At 28.8% G+C, this 25,654-nt stretch overlaps 1 pseudogene; it reads left to right on the top strand.

The window, feature by feature from the left end:
- The first annotated feature begins 1,459 nt into the window (after window positions 1-1,459).
- The window catches only part of LOC111686006, a 48,683-nt pseudogene continuing 24,488 nt past the window's right edge, over window positions 1,460-25,654 (top strand).

Below are 25,654 nucleotides of genomic sequence, written 5' to 3'. Positions count from 1 at the left end.
GAAAAACACTAAACATATAACTATGGTGCAAAGTAACAATGAATTTACAACAACATTTTCAATTTGATACCAAAATTTATTGTAAGAAATATTAAAAAAGTCAAAAATAACAAATATTTTTAGATGTGACATAAACCTTAGTTTTATTGGGACGTAATTTTGTACATATGTACATTTACAAGTATGTATGTTCATATATTAAACAGCATAAACAAATAAATACATATGTTGTATTTTGTATTACTTTGTCACTTGGGTAAAAATTTAAAATTTATTTTGTTATAAAGGATGCACATTTAAAGTCTTAAGAATGGTATTGTGAGTTATTGTCGTGTTAGAAATAAACTCAATTCTAGAACCTTTTTCATGATATTTGTTTGCAAAATTCCATCCAAAATTCATAAACTACTCTGTGGCACTTTACTTACATACATATGTTATATATTATGTAGGTATGTAAGTAGCATTATACTACCTACTTACTTACAAACATATTTATGCAGACCTATAAGTACAAGTGCGTGAACAGACTTACATATAGCCAAACGACTTAACATATGTGTTGATATATGAATACTCACATAATTTTAAACATGAATACTGTTCTGTTTCTTATTCGTAATAATCAGGGAAACCAAAATATGTTATAAAAAGTATTTTTAACGTATTTAAAATGTGTTTTAAGTGCAAAATATTCTCTTAAAATTTAAAAATAAAAAATAAAGTTTAAATATAATATACAAAAATGTATAAGCACAAAACATTAAAATATACACTAAAAGTGTAAAATATGACACAAAAGCCAAATCTTGCAAAATATGCTCTCATCGATACCAATATTGTTCTGGCACCAACAAAAACATGAATTTGAATATTTTGGTTTCCCTGGCAACAGTTGTTTCTCTCTTTTTTTAGGAGTAATTTATCCATTTACAATTTACTCAGTGCTTGTAGTACTTACAATCATTGCAAAAGTATGTGTAAGTACATCGCATCCATGAATCTACCCAGCCGTTTTCAAAGAGCCAATATATATCCTAGCTCCGAAATATCTATGTATCGAGGAATCTACCTCTAAGTTTCATAATTTACCTCTTTTAGATAGCATCATTCAAAAATATTTAACCACTACTACATTTTTCCTACCTTTAGGTAATAAACCATTTTTAGTAGAATTTAACACATACTAAGAAGACATTTGTCAAAAAGTCAATTGTAAACTTGAAATCAAATGAAGACTGGATATCATAGCCAATTAACTTCATCCTAGTGAGTACGGACAATATTACAGTAATAAAAAATCACTAGTTTGGGACATCCATCTAGAACTACAGGGTATGGATGGATGTACTTCAATAATAAACAAAAACTTATTTCTCATCATTAAAATACATACATACCTACATATAAAAGCAATGTCAATGTTCATTTTGACTTCAGTTATAATTTGGTCAATAAACCGTGTTGAATATTTAAAGCGGAAAAATATCGGGTTTTAATTAACGATTTAAATAAACACTGGAATTCGAGAATAATATATAAAAAGTCGAAGGATAAACAATTATTAACAGTGATTTTTTTATTATTTTTTTTGCAATAATAATACTACAGAAAAACAAAAGTTCCATAAATATTCTTTAAATATGGGATTAATTTGGATCGTATTATTTTTAATAGCTTCTATTATTTGTTTGTATGGATACTTGAAAGTTGTTTATGAATGTGTTAGAAAAGTGCGAATAAAAAATACTGAAAATTTATCGAATAAAAAGACGGCAAATGTTAACAATTGTGTTGAAGAAAAGAATGCTGCAAAAATCAATGTTAATGAATATAAGCAGGCACCGGGCCCATTGCCATGGCCAATTTTAGGAAATTTATACCTGTTAGGTCGTTATGATGTACCGTTTCAGGGATTTACAGAGTTAGCAAAACAATTTGGAAATGTTTATTCATTAACATTGGGTACAACCCGTTGTCTAATTGTGAATAATTTGGATTTAATTCGAGAAGTACTAAATCAAAATGGTAAATATTTTGGTGGTCGGCCAGACTTTTTACGTTTCCATGTGCTTTTTGGCGGTAATAGAAATAACTGTAAGTATGAGTTTTTTTGGCTATTGTAATTTTCATTGATTCATTTGGGATATTATTAGAAAATGAAATAAGTATCTGTAAACTGGAATAGTTCCTTCTTAATATTGGTTTATAATTGTTTTTATATGTGTCGTTTAAAATGCCTTTAAGAGATATTTTAAATTAAATTTTTTAAAATTATTTCCCGACTATTGGATGAAAATAGAATAACATTTATTTAATATTAATAGCTAATAATTAGTCGGAACCTGAGCAAACTATAATATTTTAGATTGCTAAATGAAAGTTGGACCTGAGGCTAAAAGCGACGCTTAGCGATAAATTTGAGGGCAATAGTTTAAAAAATTAGTTTTTAATTGGATTTCAGTTCAATTGCAATGGAATTTTTAGAACACAATATACATACATAAATTACACGAATAGCAATTTTGTCATAATTTTTAAGTTACATTAGACCAGATCAATCTATACGAAAAGCTAAATTTTGCTTTTGTTAAGTCTAGGGAGAATAAGTATCAAAACGCACAGAAACAGCTCTTTTTTTTTGCTTAAAGAAAAAAGGAACTAACGAGCATCCATATACTTAAATGTGTTGGCAATCTTATTTTCTTGAAAACTGTCCATACCAAGAACAGACAACACTCAAGCACCATTTAGTGTGAGTCAGTCTAATGTATGTGCTTATAAATTGTTATATTGGAAACAATATTAGAAATGTGGTGAAAACATTCCCATGACTTCGTCCTCAACTTTTTTAAACATATAAAAAAAATTGAGAAATAATCTGTATCGGGACAAAAATATCAAGATTTAAAATATCATTGCTATGAATCAAAAGCATTATAGCACAAAAACTCATACTCATAAATGCCTGATAAAGTTATTGATGGTTTATTGTAGGAATTTTGTATGGCAAATGTGCGTAATATCTATATCTTTATGAATACGGGGAATAGTGTTTAACTAAAATATAGGAAATAAATAATTTTTGAATAAAAAATTATTTAATATTTTTAATGATAAATATTTCACATGCAAGTATTAGGTTATAAATTACACATGTACATATTTATATGGACATTTCAAAAATGTTGAAAGAGACAGTCAAACACTTTTAAAGTGATAAAAATATCAAAATAAAATTAATTTTTACTTTGGTAATCCTCCTATTGCTTCCGTATAGCTTTTAATTAGCCCTATATTAGCCTGTAGTCCAGAACTTCCACAAGAAACTCTGGTCTGTAACACTTAAGGGGCTCATCATCGTCACCTCGGTAAATTAGAATATTATTTGTAATTGTATTATAATGGCCAAATAAAGATATAATTATTTTTAATACACTTCGTTTTAAGTATAATAGAACCCATGTACATAGGTCTTGTGCTTATCATGTTTTTTGGCCAAAACTAGAGTTTCTAATTTCCCGGACTTTTTCGCCTCCCGGGAAATGAAAAATTAAAATTCTTATTCCCGGGAATTCCCGGGAATTACAATTAAATTTAAAAAAAAAAACATTAACTAAAATTTAAATACTTCTTTTAATAAATAGATCCACATTTAAACAAAAATAAACAATTTTATTCAATTTTAAAACAAATAACATAAATAAAGAAAAGATAACAGGCATAAAATAATAAAATAAATTCATATATTTTTAAATATAATATTAAAAAAAGGGCAGTGTATAATACTGTAATGAGATCAGTGAAATTTAAGGACATATATTATTTTCCTTTGAAAAAATGAAATTTTAATATTATTAAAGCATTCAAAAGTTCATCAGATGTTCTATTTCTTATTTTTGTTGCTATGTTGCCTGCTACAGAAAATACTCTTTCACTCTCTATTGATGTTGGTCTCACAGATAGCAGTGCATCATACAAATATTTTAAATTCGTCGTCCGATTTCCTGTTATTTCAAATATACGAAATTCTTTTTTTAGGACATTATCAGGCTTCTTTTTTTTCTTTGGATTTAATGTTGAATTTGTTATAGCCTTTTCAAGGTGTTCTTTAAATGTGCATGCTGAGGTTTCATCATCTGATAATAGTGTTTCGTCGTCACTATGATTTTCAATTTCAAAAAGTCTTTTAAACATTTCATCAGCAGCTAATAATATGGTTGTTTTATTTGAATAAGAAAAATTATTTGATTTATAATCATCCGGATTTTTTAAAAATTTTAGTAAAGAATAAAATTGAATGTCTCTTCTTTCATTTATACGACACTTTAGTGAAGTTAACAAATTTGTTGATAGTATGTTATTTTTACTTTCCAATTCGTTATAAAGCGTTTCAAGGATAATTTCTGCAATCAGTAAATTGCAATCTCTTCGACCAAGGGCCTCTACAGCTATTTTAACTGGGTATAAAACTTCGTATAAGTCGTTTAAAATCGGTATGTATTCATCTTTCCACATGTTAATTAAATTGAAATCTATCAAGCACTTCTTTATGCAATTTTTGGCCTTTAAGAAATTCTCAACCATAGATATAATTGAATTCCAACGCGTTCTTATATCGCAGCCCAAATGAACTTCTTTTCCTATTTCTGATTTAACATATTGTTGTAAGGAAGCTGTTTTAAGTGGGCTCATTTTGAAAACTTTTATAATTTTTCTTACATTTCTTAGCACTTCAGAATATTTAGGCACAATAATATAAGAAGGAACTTCAACTTCTTCGTCATACTTTGAATTATCTGATTCTTCCGATCGTTCATTTTCATTTTTTTTTGTAGAGTACGTCTATTACAGCTAGATGGATCGCATGATTAAGACAGAAAATACCGGGAACGGGGCTGATTTTAACGAATGATTTCATGACATTAGGGCCGTCGGATATTGTACATACAATATGTTTTTTAAAGTCTATATTGAATGTCATTAAATGGTTTTCAATTATATTTTTTATTTCGATAGCGCCACATCTGCCTGGAATGTATACTAAACCCAAGTTGAACATTTCGCCATTGGAACTATACAAACACACATTTAGATACCGTCTTTGCTTAATACTAGACCACTCATCAAACACAACAGAAAATCTACCATTTTTTTCACAATAGATTCTATATCTAAAATAATTTGCTTTTTAACTTTTCTAAGTTCTTGACTGTAGCTTTCAGTTATCGCGTGGATAGAAAATCCATCTACGGCAGCTAATCTTGATAGTATTTCCTCTAAAGATTGCATAGGTTGAAAATATTTCTTAACGCCCGATAAAGTTGTAGGAATCACTGATGGAACGTTTTCTACGTCAGATTCTAAAGTAACATTGTGCACTTGTCGCAAGTGGCGTAGTAACCCACTTGTGCTTCCACCTTTGTATATTAGTCTTTTTGGGCAAAGTGTACATTGCGCATAATCTGTAGATTTAGAGAAATATTTCCATGCTTTACTCGTACGCTCCATGACTACCAAAAATATTTCGTGAACTTTTTTTAAACATTTACTTTTAAATATTGTTTACTAATATGGTTCACAGAGTTGTATTTTTAGGTATTAAAATAAGAGTCAGCTTTGTAATAAAAAGTAAAGACTACAAAGAATTATTTAAAATTCCCGAAATTTCCCGTAGAAAATTTCTCGGGATTTACAAAAAATTATTTCCCGGGAATTCCCGGGATTTTTTTCCCGCTTAGAAACCCTAGCCAAAACTATAAAAATCATTTTTTTACATTAAAAGTATTATGTATTAATTTGTGATAGGTTTACATAAATTTTCGCATTTTTAACCCTCTTGTAACCAGTTGAAAGAACTTTTGAAAAAAATTTTAAACAAAAATAAGCTTTTAAAACAGCCCATGTGTAATACAACAGGCAGGTTTTGTTAAATTTAATTAATGGCAAATGTTTCCCAACAAATGGGTCTAATTTAGATTTACTATATTTTTTCTACACTTCTAACCATTTTGTTTTATTCTTAATTAAAGACCCTATAAAAATTGGAACCAATAAATAATATTTTAAAAATAATGTTTCTGAAGAAACAATGCATATTTTAATTAAACGGGCAATTTATTGCAAAATAAATTTATTGTAAATATTTCCCAATCTTATGGTCTAATTTCTAGTTTATCTATTTTTCTCAAAACTTTAAACAAATTTGTAATTGAAATCATAAGAAAAATTCAGATAATTTTTTTGGTGGATCATAAGAAACTTACTTATGTCAAATTTCATCGCTGTATTCGCATTTTTAAACAAGTTATGACTGTTAATGCTGTTTTTAGAGGGGCCACTTGTATGTGAAATTTCAACCCTCTAGCTCTTTCCATTCGGAGTCTATCGTGCTTTCAACAGACAGACGGACATGGCTAGATCGTATTAGAATTTATTGAGGACCCAGAATATATCTACTTTTGTGGGTTTATGACCAATATTTCGAAGTATTACAAACGGAACAAAAAAATTAATATACCCCATATTTTAGTTGGTGGATATAAAAAAGCATTGGGTTCCAAAAAAATATTTTAGAATATAACATTTTAAAGTATTGTTGTTGTAACAGTTCGACTGTGGCCGATAGTTCTTTCCTGGGGAAAAAACTTTCGGTTGATACAGCGACAGCTGTTTTAAAGTATTCACTTATATTGGATGAATTTTTAAGTTACTTATCTTTCTGAATCTTTTTCCTTTATTTTCAATCTTTCTCACATTTCTTGTTGCTTGTGTAGCATAATTCTAATTTTTCCCTATTTCCAATATATTTTTTTTCAAAAAAATTTTTTATATACTAAAAAAATATGTATACTAAAAATATTTTATAAAAATGCTAAATAAAATGCCAAATTAAAATTTTACAGCTAAATCAAAAAAAGTGTTAAATCTACCAAGCATCTATCTGAAATTTTTGGTAATTTATTTTATATATTACTTGGTAATGAGTGTTCATTATCATTCACATTATTTCATTTCGCTGAATAGGTTATTACTGGTAAAGAACAAAACAATTTGGATTTGTTATGGATACTGTTAATTTTTTTTAAATGACATTCATTTATATATTTTTGTAAAAAGCCATTCTTAAAATTACAAAAAGCAACATGTTAATGGAGCATCGAGTAAGCGGCTGGAGTTCAAATCCCTGCAGAGGAATTTTTTATATTTTTTGTTTTCTACATACAAAGTCGGCCCAAAATAACTAGGTATCACATAACATATTTGTAGGTTTATTTTTAACTAGTTATTTCGCAAAGTTTTTGTAATCAAATTAGTAACCATTTATTAATTTGTTTAAGGTAGGTACATATGATTTGAACCTCGTCGAACAAAAATAATTAGTTATTCACCCCAAAAGTAATTAGTTTCCATGTGATTCCAATATTACTTTCTAGATTACTAGGTAATGAAAATTTTTGCTGGGAAGCTGCATAATTTAATTGATTTTTTCAAATGATAGCTTATTAAAATGAAATTTTTTCTTTAATAAAAAATAAATTTTAACAAAAAGATCTATAATTTACAGCTAATGGTAAAAGATTATTTAATTTAAAGTATTTTAGAAATGTTTTTTTTTTTGTGTAACCGCCACTTAAAGGACCTTCACACGATCACACTTTACGTACGTAATGTCTAAAGAAAAAGTAAAAAATTCCATCCGTATAAGAAAAAACAGAATAATAATATTGATTTATATTTTTTTATTCTTACACGATTAATATAAAACAATAGCAACGTAAGATGAAAACAGCTATTTCACTTTTCGCTTGTGTTTATATAAAACACATCCCTGATCTAATGCGGCTTTCTTGTTTTTTGAATAATTTGAAAAAATGAAGAGAGCCATATACGACTGTCAAATTTCTCAATGTGTGATGGTTTCGTTATGTATTGCGTTTAGACCTTCCCATCCGTACTTTTCTACAAAAAATTTTTTCCGATCATATTCCTTGTGTGCTCCTATGAAGGGGGTTTAATAGTGGTTTACACGCAGAAAGAGAAAAGATATAATTTTGTCTTATCTCTCTCACATAAAATCAAAAGTTTCCCAGTGCAGTCCGACATTTATGATCCAAAAATAATTATTAACAAAAGTAGTAATTAACAAAGTAGTCACGATATACTTAAAAAGGCACCAGCACTTGGAAGCAACCGCACAATTGTCAAATATTTTAGTATGAAGTTTGGCAAACGTGCGGTTAAAGTCTATGAAAAAAAATATAAACAGTGATCAGCTGGGCTAGTGATGAATATTGGTGAACACAATGAGCGAACTGATTTCAGTGGATGTGACTAATCCTATATAAAGAAAATATTAAATTGTATATCTCATATTTTCGTTTTTTAAGTCATCACAAATCATTATCTATTTTTTCATTTAATCATCAGTTGAAAACAAAATAATGTTTAACACAGTGAAACACAATTTTCATTCACGTATTATGAAACATATTTTTTGATTTATTTTTAATTTCAAAATGGATTACTGGTAATCCATGTGGTTTATGAACAATCGAATAGAATTGAAGAAGATGCTGATATCTATATAAAGTTTCCTGAATATCTATTTAAAGTTCTTACTTCGACCTTTTTGTTTAATCCAAATTGAAAAAAATATTTCTCAAGCTCGAGGTCAATTGTTCATAAAAATTCTTTATTAATTTATTTTCCAATATTTCGATATGCTTCGGATATCATTTTCAAGGAATGAGTGACAACTATATTTATAAATACGTACAATCGTCTTCACATTTAATATTATCACTCATTCCTTGAAAATGATATCCGAAGATTATCGAAATATTGGAAAATAAATTAACAAAGAATTTTTTTGAACAACTAACCTCTAGCTTGAGAAATATTTTTTTCAATTTGGATTAAACAAAAAGGTCGAAGTAAGAACTTTAAATAGATATTCAGGAAACTTTATATAGATATCAGCATCTTCTTCAATTCTATTCGATTGTTCATAAACCACATGGATTACCAGTAATCCATTTTGAAATTAAAAATAAATCAAAAAATATGTTTCATAATACGTGAATGAAAATTGTTCAATACATTTTAACAACGAAAATGACTTTGTATTAAAGGCAATGAAACTCAGTTATTAATACAAAAAATTGTAATGTAAACAATTTCATCATTATACTATCATTTTTGAGTCGGTAATGAAGTTAATGTAATTTTCTGAAGTGATCCTTGTATAGAAAATAGTACAAATCATGCAACGATTGTCAATACCAAAAATTGCAAACTCTACTTCCTCCTATATGATAATTATTTCACTTTATACTGAACAAATTTATTTGATGATACGTCATTTTGTTTAATAAAATATAAATGGAATAGAGATGACACATTTTTGGCAATAATATAACCACATTTCACTTATCTGAACTGTCAGAGAATCCATTAATTACCTCCTTACATTATTTAAGGATTCTAAGGTAATTTTTTCATGAAGTGTGATGCGTTATATGTTCAGGACATTATCATGATAATAATACCGACTAATGCTATAACCATTTCCTGAAGATTTTTTGTTAAATATTCATTTAAAGCGTTGTAATTAAAAGCTTGATGTTCGAGTTTGGTTTGTATCGACTGTACATAAATAGTTCAACATACATATTTAGCGTTTTAGCACTATCAACAGCAAAACCATATCATTCATAAAAAGTTTAATCATTAGAAGAACAAAACATATACACTTAATGATTTATTCATAATATCAACCAAGCATATCTTAATTATTCTGCTCAAGATTTTTAAAAGTACAAATCATTAATTTCCTCACAATGTATATAAACATGTATGTACATATATTCATATATACAAAGATATGTATGTATATTATACAACTCGTATTTGTGTACGAATGCACATAAATTTATAATAAAATTCACATTTCTAAACACGCTACAAGAGGTATTAGCATTTCTTGGTAAGCAGCATTAGATTGCTAGATAAGTCGCCGGTTTTCGATAAATATTAATATGTAGTATGTATGTTTCTCACTTAAGCTGTCCATTATATAATATATACATATAAACATATGTGTATATAATATTAATGTATGTACATAAATATGTGCTCCTTAAGAATTTTATAGAAAAACCATGGAAACGCTGACTCTCTTCAATGAAACAAGTTTAATAGCAAAAAAAAAAAAAAAAACAGATAATATAAATTAAAAACGAATATTTTTTAACGGTTAATAACGAAAGGGACAAACAAATAAAAAATACAACCGCAAATCGGTTGGTAAATTTATGCACATATTTTTATACCCTACACCACTATAGTGGGGAGGGTATTATACGTTTGTGCTGATGTTTGTAACATACAAAAATATTGGTCCAATACCCACCTTAAAGTATTTTCAAGATCATTTGATGAAATTTGGACCAAGCATGTTTTTTTAAAAGTTTCTTTATAAAAAAAATTAAAAATATACTCATGGTGTAGGGTATATGGTCGGCCATGCCCGACTATACTTTCCTACTTGTTTTAATATTAAAGCATTGAAGGGTTTCAAATAATTTGCTTGTTTTTGTAAAAAACGCACATTTGTTCAATTCACAATCGACGCTGTATCGTATTAAACATTATAAGTCAACAGATTCAACATTAGTAATAACCAGGGAAACCAAAGTATGTTATTTATTGGTTATCTGAACGTAAAACGGAATCTTATTAAACTAGTTCTCCATACTTTGAAATGATCAATTATTAAAAATAAATTTTGAAGAATGAATATGACATTAAATATTGATTATTTTATAACATTTTTAAGCTTTTCAATGTTAAAAAAATAAAACTTTAATTTTTACAGCATATTTGTTTCAATTTTGAGAGAATATTTTGGTTTGTCTATTCATAACAATGTTTTTTGGTATGTACTTGATATTCAAATGCTCTAAAAATACCCACAACATGTCTTCATATATATATTCTCAAGACGAACAAGAAGCTCCGGTTCGTATTCTTTAATTATTTAAAATTTTATTTTTATTTTTATATTCCAACAAAATAAAAATGCATGTAAAATATTTACTCAAAGTATTCACACGCTATCTGGCAAATTCGTTGAAAAAAAGCTAAATTCATATCAAGTTTTTAAAAGCCATGTCTACCCGTCTGTGCGGCTGGCTGTGCAGGTATAATGTACAAATCGTATTTTTTACATAATTCAACGAGATGTTTTATATGAAAAATTCAAAAGACTATTTCAAATTGATTGATGATTTGACCTTGCCTAAAAAATATCCCTTTATAAAATCAATAAGGGGTAATTTCCAAAAATTTCCAACAAAAGAGGATTTTGAATATGACCGTCTCCGATTTCGATTAAATTCGGTTCACACATTCATCTTGTAAACACGGAATTTAAAGTTCTCCAAAATTTTCAAATTCGATACGGTCCAGATTTTATCGATGTTCATATTTCATATTCATATTTTTTTTGGATTTTTTTCAACAAGTATTAAATGTAACATCGTGTATTTACTAAACTGTTTATCCGATTTTAATCGTTTTGGTTCCCAATTAAAGGCTATGTCTTGTAGTTTTATAATATTCAAGATATTTAAAAATTGGATTATTTTATTAAAAATTGATTTACTTGAGTTTCTCTTATTGTCCAATTCTGAAATGTGTATATTTTATTGAAAACACTATAAGCAATCTTATGTGAAAAAAAAAAGAAAATATAAAGTGCCTTTTTGAGATATCCTTGACTAAGACGTTGTTTAATGTCATGATTCATACCTTAAAACAGAAATATTTTAAATAAAATATTTTCAAACTACAAGACATAGGTTTGAATTAGGATCTTAAACGATAACTATTTTAGAATATATACGATGTCAAATTTAATACTTGTTGAAAAAAATCTTACAGTTTCTAAACTGTAATGAATTTGGAAATTTTGGTGAACTTTAAAATTCGTATTGATACAAATGTGTGTACCAAGTTTTATCAAATTCGGAAAGGGTAAGGTACAAACCCTGTTCGAAAATTGTTTAATGCCCCTAAGAATAAGCATATATATGTATGTATATATATATCATTTAATTATTCATTAAGAAAAAAATGCTAAAAAAAGGTTTGGAAGAAAAAATTTAATGTTTTTAGTTTTAGTTATTTTTTATATAAACACTTTTATTGGTCTTAATCACAATACTTTAGCAGATGTATTCTTATCGCAAAAATATTGAAAATTCAGTTGAAATAATCTTAAATCTTGGTGAATAGATGTCAGGTTTATTACTCATACTTCAAAGAGCTTGTAGGAAACAATATAAATGTTGATGTAACAAATGAAATATGAGGGTTGTATTGTATATATTAGTCACTTCATTGTAGTGACACCAAATTTTTAACAAAACAACGCTCTTTTAGCTTGTTTTTTCAGAAATTTTTCACAATTATTGCACAATAATATTTAAAATAATTCACTTCTTATCTTAATTTCCAGTGTAAATTATAAATTACAATAAGCATATGCAAAAAATTTTTGTGAGAATTTAAAATTTCACAACACATCTCAAAACGAAATTAAAATTTTTATTTTTTTTAATTTTATAAAAAGATTTAGGTTACTATAAAATATGTTCCTGTGGAATTTCAGCGCTAAAGATTTCTTTCAGATAGTTATGAGCATTTAAGTCATTTTCTGAAGGGGACATTATTTTGAAGGAAGGGTAAATATGGGCCTATACTTAAAAAAATTTCAAAGAGATTTAGGATAAAGTAATTTTCTAAAGGGGGCCTTATATGGGGCTAGGCGAAACCGCGATCTTGCTTTCAACAGACAGATCTAGAATCTAATAAGGACGCAGCATATACATACTTTTATGGCCTTATATGAGAAGTAGGGTGAATTATTGACCGATTTTATACAATTTTTCATATATTTTTTAGACTGATTTTGGTTCATATAAAACATGTTTAACACTATCCGCATCAAATTCGGTAGGATGATTTACATTCCTATAAAAGTTGTTAAGTTCTGATTCGTAAAAAACTTACTTATGTCATATTTCATTTCTACACTCGTACATTTAAGCCACTAATGAGCGTTAAAGTAAGATTTCGGCTCGCATGGAACTTATGTGTGTCGAATTTCATTGCTATACTCGTGATTAGCGTTAAAGTCATATTTTATCATCATAATTTTTATATCGGGGTTAGAGTCAATTATTGACCGATCTACATAAAATTTGATATAAAGATTTTGTCTCGCATGGAACTTATGTGTGTGTAGGGTCAATTATTAACCGATCCACATAAAATTTAGTAGATATATTTTGACTCGGATGAAACTTATGTGTGTCCCATTTCATCGCTGTATTCGTAATTTTAAGTCAGTAATGAGCGTTAAAGTCAATTATTAAAGGGGACCTTATATGGAAAGTAGGGTCAATTATGGACCAATCTACATAAAATTTGGTAGAGAAGTTTCAGATTGTTAGGCACTAACTTATGCCAAATTTCATTGCTATACTCGTATTTTTAATCGATTAATGAGTGTTAAAGTATTTTTTTGAAGGGGACCTTATATGGGAGGTGGGATCAATTACGTACCGATCCATATAAAATTTGGTATAGAGATTTTGACTCGCATGATACTTATTTGTGACAAATTTAATCGCTATTTTTTTATTTTTAAACCAGTAATGAGCGTTATAGAGATTTTCCCAATGGGGACTTGTATGGTGGTAGGGTCAACTATGGACCGATCCTCATTAAATTTAGTAGGATGATTGAGTATAGCGATGAAATTCGAAATAAACAAGTTTCATATGCGCCAAAATTTTTTGAGGATCGGTCCATAATTGACCCTATCTCTCATATAAGTTCCCCTTCAAAAAATGACTTTTGGGCTCATTACTGACCTAAACATTCGAGTATAGCGATAAAATTAGGTTTAAGTAAGTTTCTTGCGGGCCAAAACCTCTCTGACAACTTTTTTAGGATCGGCCTATAAATGACCCTACCTCCCATATAAAGTCCCCTTCTGAAAATGACTTTAACTCTCATTAATCTCTCTACCAATTAATTAATCTCTCATTCACTATTTATCCTCTGATTTGAAAGGAAGTGTTTGTAAAATTCCTTCATTTTATGTAAAAGCTTTGAAAAATCAGTTACACAAATTGAACGCTCAAGCAAAGCTTTATAAATTAAAGATTGTAAACAGCCCAGTCGCTAAAGACCATTTAAAATAAATTTTGGAAAACTGTTGTCTATAAAAAATAAACTTATATTATCTGTTGGGCAATTTAAAACAAATCGATAAAATGAGATTTTTAACATGACCCTCTCCGATTTCAGTGAAATTCGTAAGCTCATTATTCGTATAAATACGAAATTTAAAGTTCTCCAAAATTTTCAAATACATAGTTTACGGTTTAGATTTTATCGATGTTAAAAGCTCATGTTTTTTAAGTTTTTTTTTTTTTAAAGCTTTAATTTTAACATATATTTATACTTATAAATTAATGACGCACAGTGGTACAGGAAAAAAAAGAGGGAAATAATTCGGTAACTTCTAAACGGTTAATCCGATTTTAATGAAATAATTTAATGAAAACAAAAAGGAGGTGTTGTCGAGTTTAGGTTTTGAATTTGGACCTTATAGGCCAACCAGGGGCCCGGCGGGGGGTTTTCAAATTAGGACACCTCGGCTATGTTTAATTTTTAAAACGGTCCTCAAATTAGCACACCTCGGCTATGTTAAATTTTTAAAACGATCCTATTTCTTCATTTGAGTTCCGATTTAAAAAAAAATTTCCTATATAGAATCTCCTCATCACTATAAAAAATGTCGTATTGCAGTAAATTATCTCTTATAGTTTAGGAGATATTCGCATTTGAAAATTAAAATTTTAAAATTTTTACCGTCCTTACTTTAGTTTTTTGATAATAGCGGGTCCAAATATTCCCGATTTTACATATATTTATTCTCAAATCGCATAGTCGATATCAAATTATAGTGGCCTGTTTTATATGACCCAATATGTTCTTAATCATTTTGTACCGGGTTTCGATAACCCCGCCCGAAAATCGGGAACATTTGGACCCGCTATTATCAAAAAACTAAAGTAAGGACGGTAAAAATTGTAAAATTTTAATTTTCAAATGCGAATATCTTCTAAACTATAAGAGATAATTTACTGCTACGACGACATTTTTTATAGTGATGAGGAGATTCTATATACGAATTTTTGTTTAAATCGGAACTCAAATGAAGAAATAGGATCGTTTTAAAAATTTAACATAGCCGAGGTGTCCTAATTTGAGGACCCCCGCCGGGGCCCTGGTTGGCCTATAAGGTCCAAATTCAAAACCTAAACTCGACAACACCTCCTCTTTGAGCATACCAAATTTCATTAAAATCGGATTAACCGTTTAGAAGTTAACGAATTATTTCCATCTTTTTTTTCCTATACCACTGTGTGACGTTATTATATATCCTTGGGGCATTTCAAAAATGTTCGAACAGGTTTTGTACCTTACCCTTTCCGATTTTGATGAAACTTGGTCCCCCATTCTTTCTATAAATACGAAGTTCAAAGTTATTCAAAATTTCTTCACGATTTATCAACAAGCATTAAATTTGACATCTCATGTTTTCTAAACTATTTATTCGATTTTAATCGTTTATTGTTGAGTACACTATAAGCAATCTTATGTGAATTAATACAGAAAATGGAAGGATTAAAGGACGTTTTATGAAATTATTACCTTTATATTAAAACTATAATATTTATAAAATTTATATAATATTCTTTAGCAAGGGACTAAAACATTTAAAATCGGAAAAATAGTTGACAATATATACGATGTCAAATTTAATGCTTGTTGAAAAAAAAAATTCTAAAAAATATGAACTTTGAACCTCGATAAAATACGAACCGTAAAGAATTTAGAAATTTTTTTTACAAATGTAAGTATGTGTAACTTTCATAAGCAGCGATATATATCAGTGTTGGGGGTAGTGCACTAAATTTGCCCTTTCCACTAAATGTTAGTGATAGTGCAAAATTTTTCACTATCACTAATAGGTATTTAGTGGTGAGTTGAAAGAGTACAGCCTCAATAAGCAATAGTGGTAGTGATACAAAAAAAATTTTTCACTAAAATTAATTTAGTGATAGTAAAAACCCTTTTTTACAGCTTAGTGCAAATTTTTTCTCCACTAAAATACTATAGTGGAATTATATAATCATTCACTAATGTTAAAGGAACTCAAATACATATCATTATGCATTTGAATTAATTTTTACTCTTTATTGCATTAATTAATTAATACTAATATTAAAGTAGTAACAAAATACAAAGACAAAAGGAAATAGTAATACAAAAAAATAAGGAAATTTCATCAATATATTAATATAACAAATTAAAATTAATACATATTGGTACATATAGTTTTCTTTAATACAATAAAAATAATAAAATAGAAATATTTTGAACGTATGTATTTTCAATTTGTTTGGAATATTTTTATAAATTCTATTTTTTGAGGTTTTACTGCATATTAATTTTATTTGCACTATTTTATTGTAGTGCAAAATTTTCACTGCTGTCTTAAAGTTAGTAACACTTGCGTCAATGCAATGATGTTATCTGTATATAAAATAAGTCTATTTAATCTCTTAAATATAACTTCTAGATTAAAACTACTGTATTACTTATTGCAACTTACTCGCAATGATGTATTTGGATACATTTAGTGCTTTCATATTTTTGTTATTTTATGTAAACAAAAAGAAAAATACTCGTACAAATGTAGTAAATTCCCACAGAACTTGTAAATGTGAGAGAGTAATATTTCTTACTCTCAGTAACACTTCTATTTATTTTTCTATGACCTTTGGCTTAAAATTACGAAATATTTTTACACCAATGGTAACTATGCATTAATATATACCTATTAGTTGAAATCACGGGCATAAATCAAAATATATTTTATGACAAAAGTTTTTGTAATTCTATTTGACTTAAAGTAACAAAAATTACGTAGGTACTATATAATATAAATTTGAAAAACATATTAGCTTTGTTTTGAGATACTAACCCTCATTATGCAACATGCCAATAACGCCGATAACTAGTTTCTAGTTATTAAATTTTTATTGAAAGATAAGCTGGGAGAAATATTTGCTTATCCTTTATCGATATTTATTAACTAAAATACAATTATAATAACTAGAAAAGAGTTCTATGCATTATAAAATCCTACATTTAGTTATTGCCAAGTTGCAATAATGGGCCTAAGCGTGTTTCTATTATTTACCGCTCTGGAGTTACAGATTCATATACTAGTTTTTGACATAAATTTTGAGTTTTTCAAACTTTGGGCGACGACCTTGAATTAAGCTCAAATTTCGGCTATATCAATATCAGGAAAGGGGAATCATTTTGTGGGGAAACATATTCCAACATCTACTTTTGTGGTCACTCTAATATACATACATACAGTGAATCAACTAAGTTTTTTGCCTACCTTTTTTCAAGATAATTTTGTTTTTTTGTAAATTTTGTTTGTGTAAAATGGGAAAACCAAGAAAAAACAAAAGCATTTAAGTTGAATTGTACCTTGCCTCAGATATACTAAAGCTATTTACTGTTTAATAAAACTGTGGATATTTAAGTAAATTTTTGATGGGGACTTTTTAGAGGGGCTAGGGTCAAATGAGGCCCTATAATTATATCATCAGGGTCATCAAGACTAGTATAGAACTTGGTTTTGCAGCTTTTTGTCGAGATACAAGTATATTAAGCATAATTATGAACTTAAAAGACCTATTTGGCGGGTTCAGTTCTATGGGGCCTAGGTGAAATAATGGACCGATGTTAACCATTTTCAATAGGCTTCGTCTACAGTACCATAAAATATTATGTACCAAATTTTATTGAATTATCTCCAAAATTGGGACCTGTAGTTTTTTTACAAGGTTTACAAGCTCTATTCGGGGGTTCAGTTGTATGGGGGCTAGGTGAAATCATGGACCGATCTTAACCATTTTCAATTTTCAATAGGGTTCGTGCCTGGGACAATAGAAGATCATGTACCAAATTTCATTCAATTATCTTCAAAATTGCGGCCTGTAGTTTGATTACAAGGTTTACATGGACGGACGAACATAGCCAAATCGACTCAGAAAATGATTCTAAGCCGATTGGTATACTTTAAGATGGGTATTGTTACAATATTTTTGTGCGTTACAAACATCAGCATAAACCCAATATACCCTCCCCACTAAAGTGGTGTAGGGTATAAATATTAAAATACAAATTTTGGTGCATTTGTTGTTGCATTTTATTATTTTTCATCAGAATTTGCACGTCAGTAAAGTATTTTGATATTGAGAATTCCGGTTAATTTCATTGGATTTTTCAAATTATTTTTTAATTACTTTTTGGAATTTATTGTTTTATTGTTAAGTATTTTGCAATTGTAATTTGCAAAAATCATCCCCTCATTGTGTGAAAATGTGATGTTATTTGCCTTAAAAATGTTTAAAGGATAATAATGAGATAATTTCGATATAAAAAATATTCTATAGATTTCTAGAACAAGTGTAAATCAATGAAATATAATTATGAGATGTTTAATCAATAACATTAAAAATTATAAAATAGAGTAATTGATGAAATGATCCAAGGAATTATTAGAAAAAACGCACTGAGTGGTGCTTCAAAATCGCTAACTGCCAAAGTGAGGCGATTGTATCCAAGGAAAACCATTGGACTTCTGATTTATCATCTCCAAAATCCATATACGAACTAGGAGGAACACTATGTTTAAATTTAGACCTCTAACCAGACCTTAGGATGCTTGGAACTAATGCAAAGTAAATTGTCGTGCTCAGTGTTGCCACTTTGGTTATTATTAACCAAAATTGGTTATTTTTATTTTGCATGTGTACATGTGAATTATTTTTTCGTTTTGATTATTTTTTGCAAACAATTGAACTAAATGCTGTTTGCTTTTATTCCAAAAATAAAATTAAAAAAGACTTCTTTTATCTCTAGTTTTAAATCAATTATGTAAATATACTATCGCCCTGTTTTGAATTTTGTTAATATGTGGAATTTGTACATCTACTGGTTATACTGCTATGTTATACTGTATGTGCACAATGGTATTTTTCGATATCTTAATTGGGTAGGATTTAGCAAAAGTACCTATGAGTTTTCCACATATTAAATGAGTTTATTAAAGTCATAACAACACTGTAATATTATTTATTATATTTATATTTAAAATATTTATTTACACTAGTCAATCTCACACCGTGAATAATAAATCCTCTCTCTCCTTTTGGTACATCAATGAACTTAAAATCACTTTTTGGGTCGATTCAAACTCGTCCTTCCTTCCTTTAATATTTCTATTGGAACTTTTTATGTAAAGAACTCGCGTTATATGAAAAAAAATTTGGTGGGAATAGTCTACGTACTTAAGTAGTAGATTATTTCCTCCAAATTAAATTAAAAATTTAAAGTATAATTGTACTTCTATACATACCTATTTGAAATTTTGCATAAACAAATACTGTGCTAATTTGCCGAAATTCTAAGAATAAATAAAGTATTTTCTGCTAATTGATGCAAGAATAAGTAGTATCACAATATCTTTAAAGTAGTAATCAACTGGTATTTTTAAATAACACAGCTAAGGAAAATGAAATTGTATTGTATACAAAAGTTGTAATAACATCTAAACTCGTACGACGAGCAATAATCGCGATATATGCAAAGATGTGATACTCATGACCTTTGACTTCTATTATCTCACCATGACTTTTAGTTCTTTATTTACATTTTCTAGATGATGTTTTATACTAGTTTTTATTTTACCGTCTTAAATTCTACATTTTGGTCAATTTGTCGGATAATTTGGATAGATTACGTTTAGAAATATTGCTGAAGTTATGAATGTAAAGCTAACATCCGCTACATGGTATTATAATTTAAACCCAAATTTCGAACGAAATCTCCAAATCTGTAAAATTTGAAGAATTTTATAATTTAAAATTGTGTTCCAAAAAGTCATATGTGAAGTATTTTTAAATTGCGCTAAAAAGCGTTAAAAACTCAGTTATTTTTTAAAATAAATATTAATTGCATTTGTTCACGAATCTGCGAAGAGACATATATTTATTGTTGAAAACACGATAGAGTCGAAAAGAAACAAGATAGATTTTGCCAAAATATATTTAATTGACCCAGTTTGATTGGTATTGAAAATGCGAAATATAGGTCAATGATATCACCTAGCCCCCATATTATGCCCTATTCAGAAAATTACTATATTACTTAAAAAGCATCTATAGCGATAAGTTTTATTGGAAATGTATTTGTCAAAATTTATGAGGATCGGTATATAATTGACTCTATCCCTCATAAAAAGTCTCCTCTGAAAATGACTTTAAAGCTCATAATGTACTGCAATATAGCAACAAAATTCAACATAATCAAGGTTTAAAGGAACTAAAATATCTCTGTCAGATTTTATGAGAATTGGTCCATAATTGATCATACGTCTCATATAAGATCCCGTACAGAAAATTACTTTAACGATCATAACTGTCTTCATAATACCAGTTTAACGACGAAATTTAACATAGTTCCACTTCAGAAAATGAATTTGTTATTTTAATGTACAAATGTAAAAACATAAAGGGAATAAAAATAATTTTGTTTACTTTTTTCTTAATTTGGTTATTTTTTATTCGAATTTTGGTTAGAAAAGAAATTTTGTTGTGGCAACACTGGTCGTGTTGTACAGGAAAAATACTTAATTTAGATATTTTAAAATAGAGGTGGTTATCATACCCTAAGGTCAACAAAAGCAATATTTTTCAGCTAATACATACACTTACAAATGTTTAGAATCCAAATCAAGAATAACTATCCGGATCCTAATACGCCTACTGTATCTTGTTCATAAAATAAAGCATTTAAAATATGAGGTTGAAAATCGGGATTTTAGCATGTAATAGTTCTATAGTGGTATAAGGCGATGTCCCCATACTTAGAGTGGCTAGGATGGTACTTAGTGTTAGATTTATTGAATAAGAATCAATATTCTACAATTCTAAATAAAATTTACACAGTATTCCCCAAATAGATGGAGTTTCCGTAATGTTGTTTTTGTTTATCAATACAAAATGGCCAAAACCCAGATTATTTTTGTTATAATATATAAATTTTAACCACACTAAACATTTTTTTTGGTGCAAATCCATTGATTATCTAATATATCATGTATCAAATTCTAAATTACTTATTATTTTCGAAATTTAATGAAAGAAACGATAGATTTCATGTTAAGTCAAATATTGATAAATTCTTATAGATATATAAGATAATAAATCGGTTAATAAATGTGAAAGAAATGTCGTTCCACTACTAAAATATCTAAAAATGTTACTCTAATATATAGGAATAATAAGAATATTAAATTTTATAAAATAGTGCAGCAATATTAAAAAAATAACAAAAAACCTAAAAAAGCAAAATACTTTATTGACCTAAAAAATTAACAATACGTTCACATTTTATCAAAAATCTCATTAATAAATATTACGATTTTACTTTTTATAGTAAAAAATTAAAATGAAATATTCTTTAAAAATACAACAAACAAATTGCTTTATTTTGCTATAAATAATTGTTCAGATAAAGTTTTTTCTTAAAATTTATAAAATCTTACATAGGCAAATTACTAAGGGTGCTCGCGCGCTTTCTGCCGGCAATTCATTGAGCACCCTGAGAGAGACAAGGCGAAACGAAGTGTTGTTCGTAAACTTCACAACCTTCCAGTCACGGACATACCACAACTCTTCACCCCAGCTAAAGTAGCAGACGTCATCATCAACGCCAAACCATCTAATGCGATTGGCCCCAACGGAATATCCATGCTGATGTTAAAAAACCTTGGCGAGCGGTGAGTGAGTACCTGACTATGGTTTTCAACAAGTCAGTGAGCAGCCTCGTAATACCCGAAGCCAGGAAAAAGGGTAGAGTCATTTCCATTTAAAACCTGGGAAATACGCGACAGAGGGATATCCTGAGTGGCCGTCAGTCGTTCGTGGAGTTTAGAGACAGACGCTCCAAACCCCGTAGAGTTAAACAAGGCGTACTATCGCCACTTTTGTTTAACTTCTACCTCTCTAAGCTCCCCACACCTCCACAAGGCGTGGAAGTGATTTCATATGCGGACGACTGTACAATCATGGCGACGGGAAACAACATTGATGAATTATGCGTTCTGGTGAATGGTTATCTCCACGAAATTTATCAGTTCTTCACTACGCGTAACCTGCAATTATCACCAGCGAAGTCGTCAAAAACACTTTTTACCACCTGGACGAAGAAAGTAAACCTAAACCTTGGCATCGTGGTCGTTGGAGTCCAAATTCCGACGGTGCACCACCCAAAAATTTTGGTTACATTTGATAGCCCCTTTACTTCCTCAGCTTACGCCACTGCAATCACGCACAAATTGCGAAGTAGAAATAAGGTCCTCAAAGCGCTAGCCGGCAGCACTTGGGGTATGGATAAAGAAACCTTGTTGGCTACATATAAAACGATTGGTCGGTCAGTGGTTAACTATGCTACTCCAGTGTGGTCACCTTCGCTAAGTGATACCCTTCACATATTCAACTGCTCAGCCAACCCTACTGAAAAAAGACACAAAACTTGACTTTACAAAAACATTCACGCTCACTACTGATGCCAGTAACTATGCACTAGGAGCTATTCTTTCACAGGACAACCACCCAATATGTTTCGCCAGTCGTACTCTCAACACACGTGAAATAAATTATAGCACAATCGAAAAAGAATTATTGGCCATTGTATGGGCTACAAAATATTTTAGGCCATATCTTTTCGGACGCAAATATCTTATAGAAATAAGATCATAAGCCTTTAACTTGGCTTTTTTCAATAATCTCCAAACTTGTAAGATGGAGATTTAAATTATCGGAATTTGACTATGAAATAAAATACAAGAAGGGAACTATAAATGGCAATGCCGATGCTTTATTGAACCAGAAATCTGTTAGCATAAATGCGTTAGAATCCAGTAATGTAACAGTAAGGGAAACATCATCAGCAATCAACATATTTCAAAACTAGGTTATTACAACAAAGGCATATTGCCTTATCACTAAGGATTGGAAACAAAACAATTTTTGGAAATAGAAGAAAAAATATTTATATGAAGGAACTGGACCGTGAGACCACTATTACATAACTCAAAAATCATTTTAATCCATCAAAGTTAAATGCTATTTTAATTGAAGAAGAGTTTTTCAAAACAACGTTTGACGAATTATTCGCAAATAATCAAAATTTTAGGATCATAAGATGTTTCATCCTTACAGAGGACGTGGAGAATAAAGAACTACTTATGAAGAAAATAAAAAAGGTACATCTTAATAAAACCTCCGAGGTATTCAAGTAGTATATAAGGAATTGATAACTCGCATATAAAAACCCGCATTTAAAAGAAAGAATTACGCAGTTCATAAACAACTGTGAAGTATGTAACCTGGAAAAATATGAAGGGAACCTCCAAAGATACCATATAAAATTACGGAAACCCCATCTAAGCCTCGCGAAGTTATACACATAGACGTATTTTACACTTTAGAGAGGAAACTTTTTATGACAGCAATTGACAAATTTTCTAAATTCGCACTAGCATTCCAGATAAATGAAAGGAATTGGACTTTGAACTCTGTACAATTCCTTCCATTTATTAAAATTATTACAGAGAGAAATATATACAGAATTTTAATGAATCTAGAAAAGATATAGAATTAGAAGACGGAATTATGTTAAGGAGATAAGAGAGGTGGTAAGAACCACACAAATATAGGAAAGTTTACGCAAATAAGATAGATAACGACCACTTACAAACTGTAAAAACTGGACACAAATATTACAAAACCCATGTAAAACCTAGAAAAAAATTTTAAGACAGATAGACTTGGATCATAATACTTATATTAACCATGACAATTAATGCACAATACTTAAATATTAAGGACTTGACATACAATAATGGATATATCCCAATCACACTGGATTAAATTAGACCAATAGAAACATATTCTAAAATAATACACATTATTAATATTACCATGCATGAGGAGACCCTTAGATTAATTGCTGACAATGTAGCGATTAGAGTATTCAATTATTCGTGTTTTTGTCTTATTCGGTTTATTCGACAAATAATTATTTGAGGTTTTACCTTAGCCGGTTAATAATCGGATAATTAAAAATTATTCGGTTATGCGAATAAAGGGAAACTAAATGTTATTATTGCTTTTAACAATAATTTTCCCTGTACAATTTTGAAAAAAGCATTCACACATGGAAAAGTTGATAAGCATGTGAAAATGATTCCACTTATAGAATTGCGTACTCCGATTTTTATGTCCTTATAAATCGCTGAGCTAGCTGTAGATCTTGTTTTGCCCCTTAACTTTGTATTCCAATAAATTGTATATTTTTCTTTTTAAAGCAGAATATTCGTTATTCTTTTGCTTATATACGACGCTTAACAACTGTCTCACTTAGAGAAAAAACGAAAAAGAAATTAAATTTAAAAAGGATTCATTTTCGACTCAAAAACTTTTAACTACTTTTTTGTGATAAATTTTCGTTATGATTTCCAATTCCTTCTTGATGATTTGAAATAATTTATATTATTTCGAAGCAAAGGTGCTTCATTTGAAATTAATATTAATACCAACTTTTTAATACAATTTTGAAATTCCATCTTTTGAAATTGGATGTCTTTTAAACTTTAAAGTCCTTTTTCAGGAGCATAAGAGCTGATTATGAAAAACTGAGTACACAGAGTTAATACTAATGGTCCACAGTTTCCTGTTCGCATAGATTTTTCATGTTTGAAAATAAAAAAAAATTATTTTCACTTTAATTCTTTGTTTAGTTTTTTATCAAATACTAGAAATTATTCTTGTTTTGTGAAATGCTTTTCTATATAAAGACATTACTGTTTTTAAAATTTTCAACTAGTTCTAGATTTCATACGTTCCATTGAACACTAGTTCAACTAAAACTGTTGCTGAAAACTTATTAGAGATAATTAAGAACACAACATTGTTCCCAAAAAATCTGGTTGTAAAAATAAAAGAAATATAATTATTTCCATGATTTCTTTTCAAAAATCATCAAATAAATTTTCTTTATTATAGAAAATTGATTAAGCAATTAATAAAAAAAAAAAAAATTATTATAAAAATACTAAATTTTGTAGAAAAATACATAGTAATTTTACTGCTAAATAGTGAGTTTTTCTTAATCGATCAATTGATAGAAATTATTCGGTTTATTCGTTATTTTGACAATTTTCATTTAATCGTCAAAAATTAATCGATTAACCGAACGACGATTAATCGTTTGAATACTCTAATGTATACACATCAAATCCGAAGAAATGCACTTATGCCTCTACCGGGTCTGTTGTGCGCTTCTTAACCAGTATCCCAGGTGGGAATCGAACCCACCTGTGACACTAGACTAGAATACTAACCACTAACCTAACTAA

This window comes from Lucilia cuprina, chromosome 4 (assembly GCF_022045245.1).
Source record: "Lucilia cuprina isolate Lc7/37 chromosome 4, ASM2204524v1, whole genome shotgun sequence".
NCBI classification, from domain to species: Eukaryota; Metazoa; Arthropoda; class Insecta; order Diptera; family Calliphoridae; genus Lucilia; species Lucilia cuprina.
Note: the sequence above shows the minus strand (reverse complement) of the source record. Positions and strands in the feature narration are given on the sequence as shown.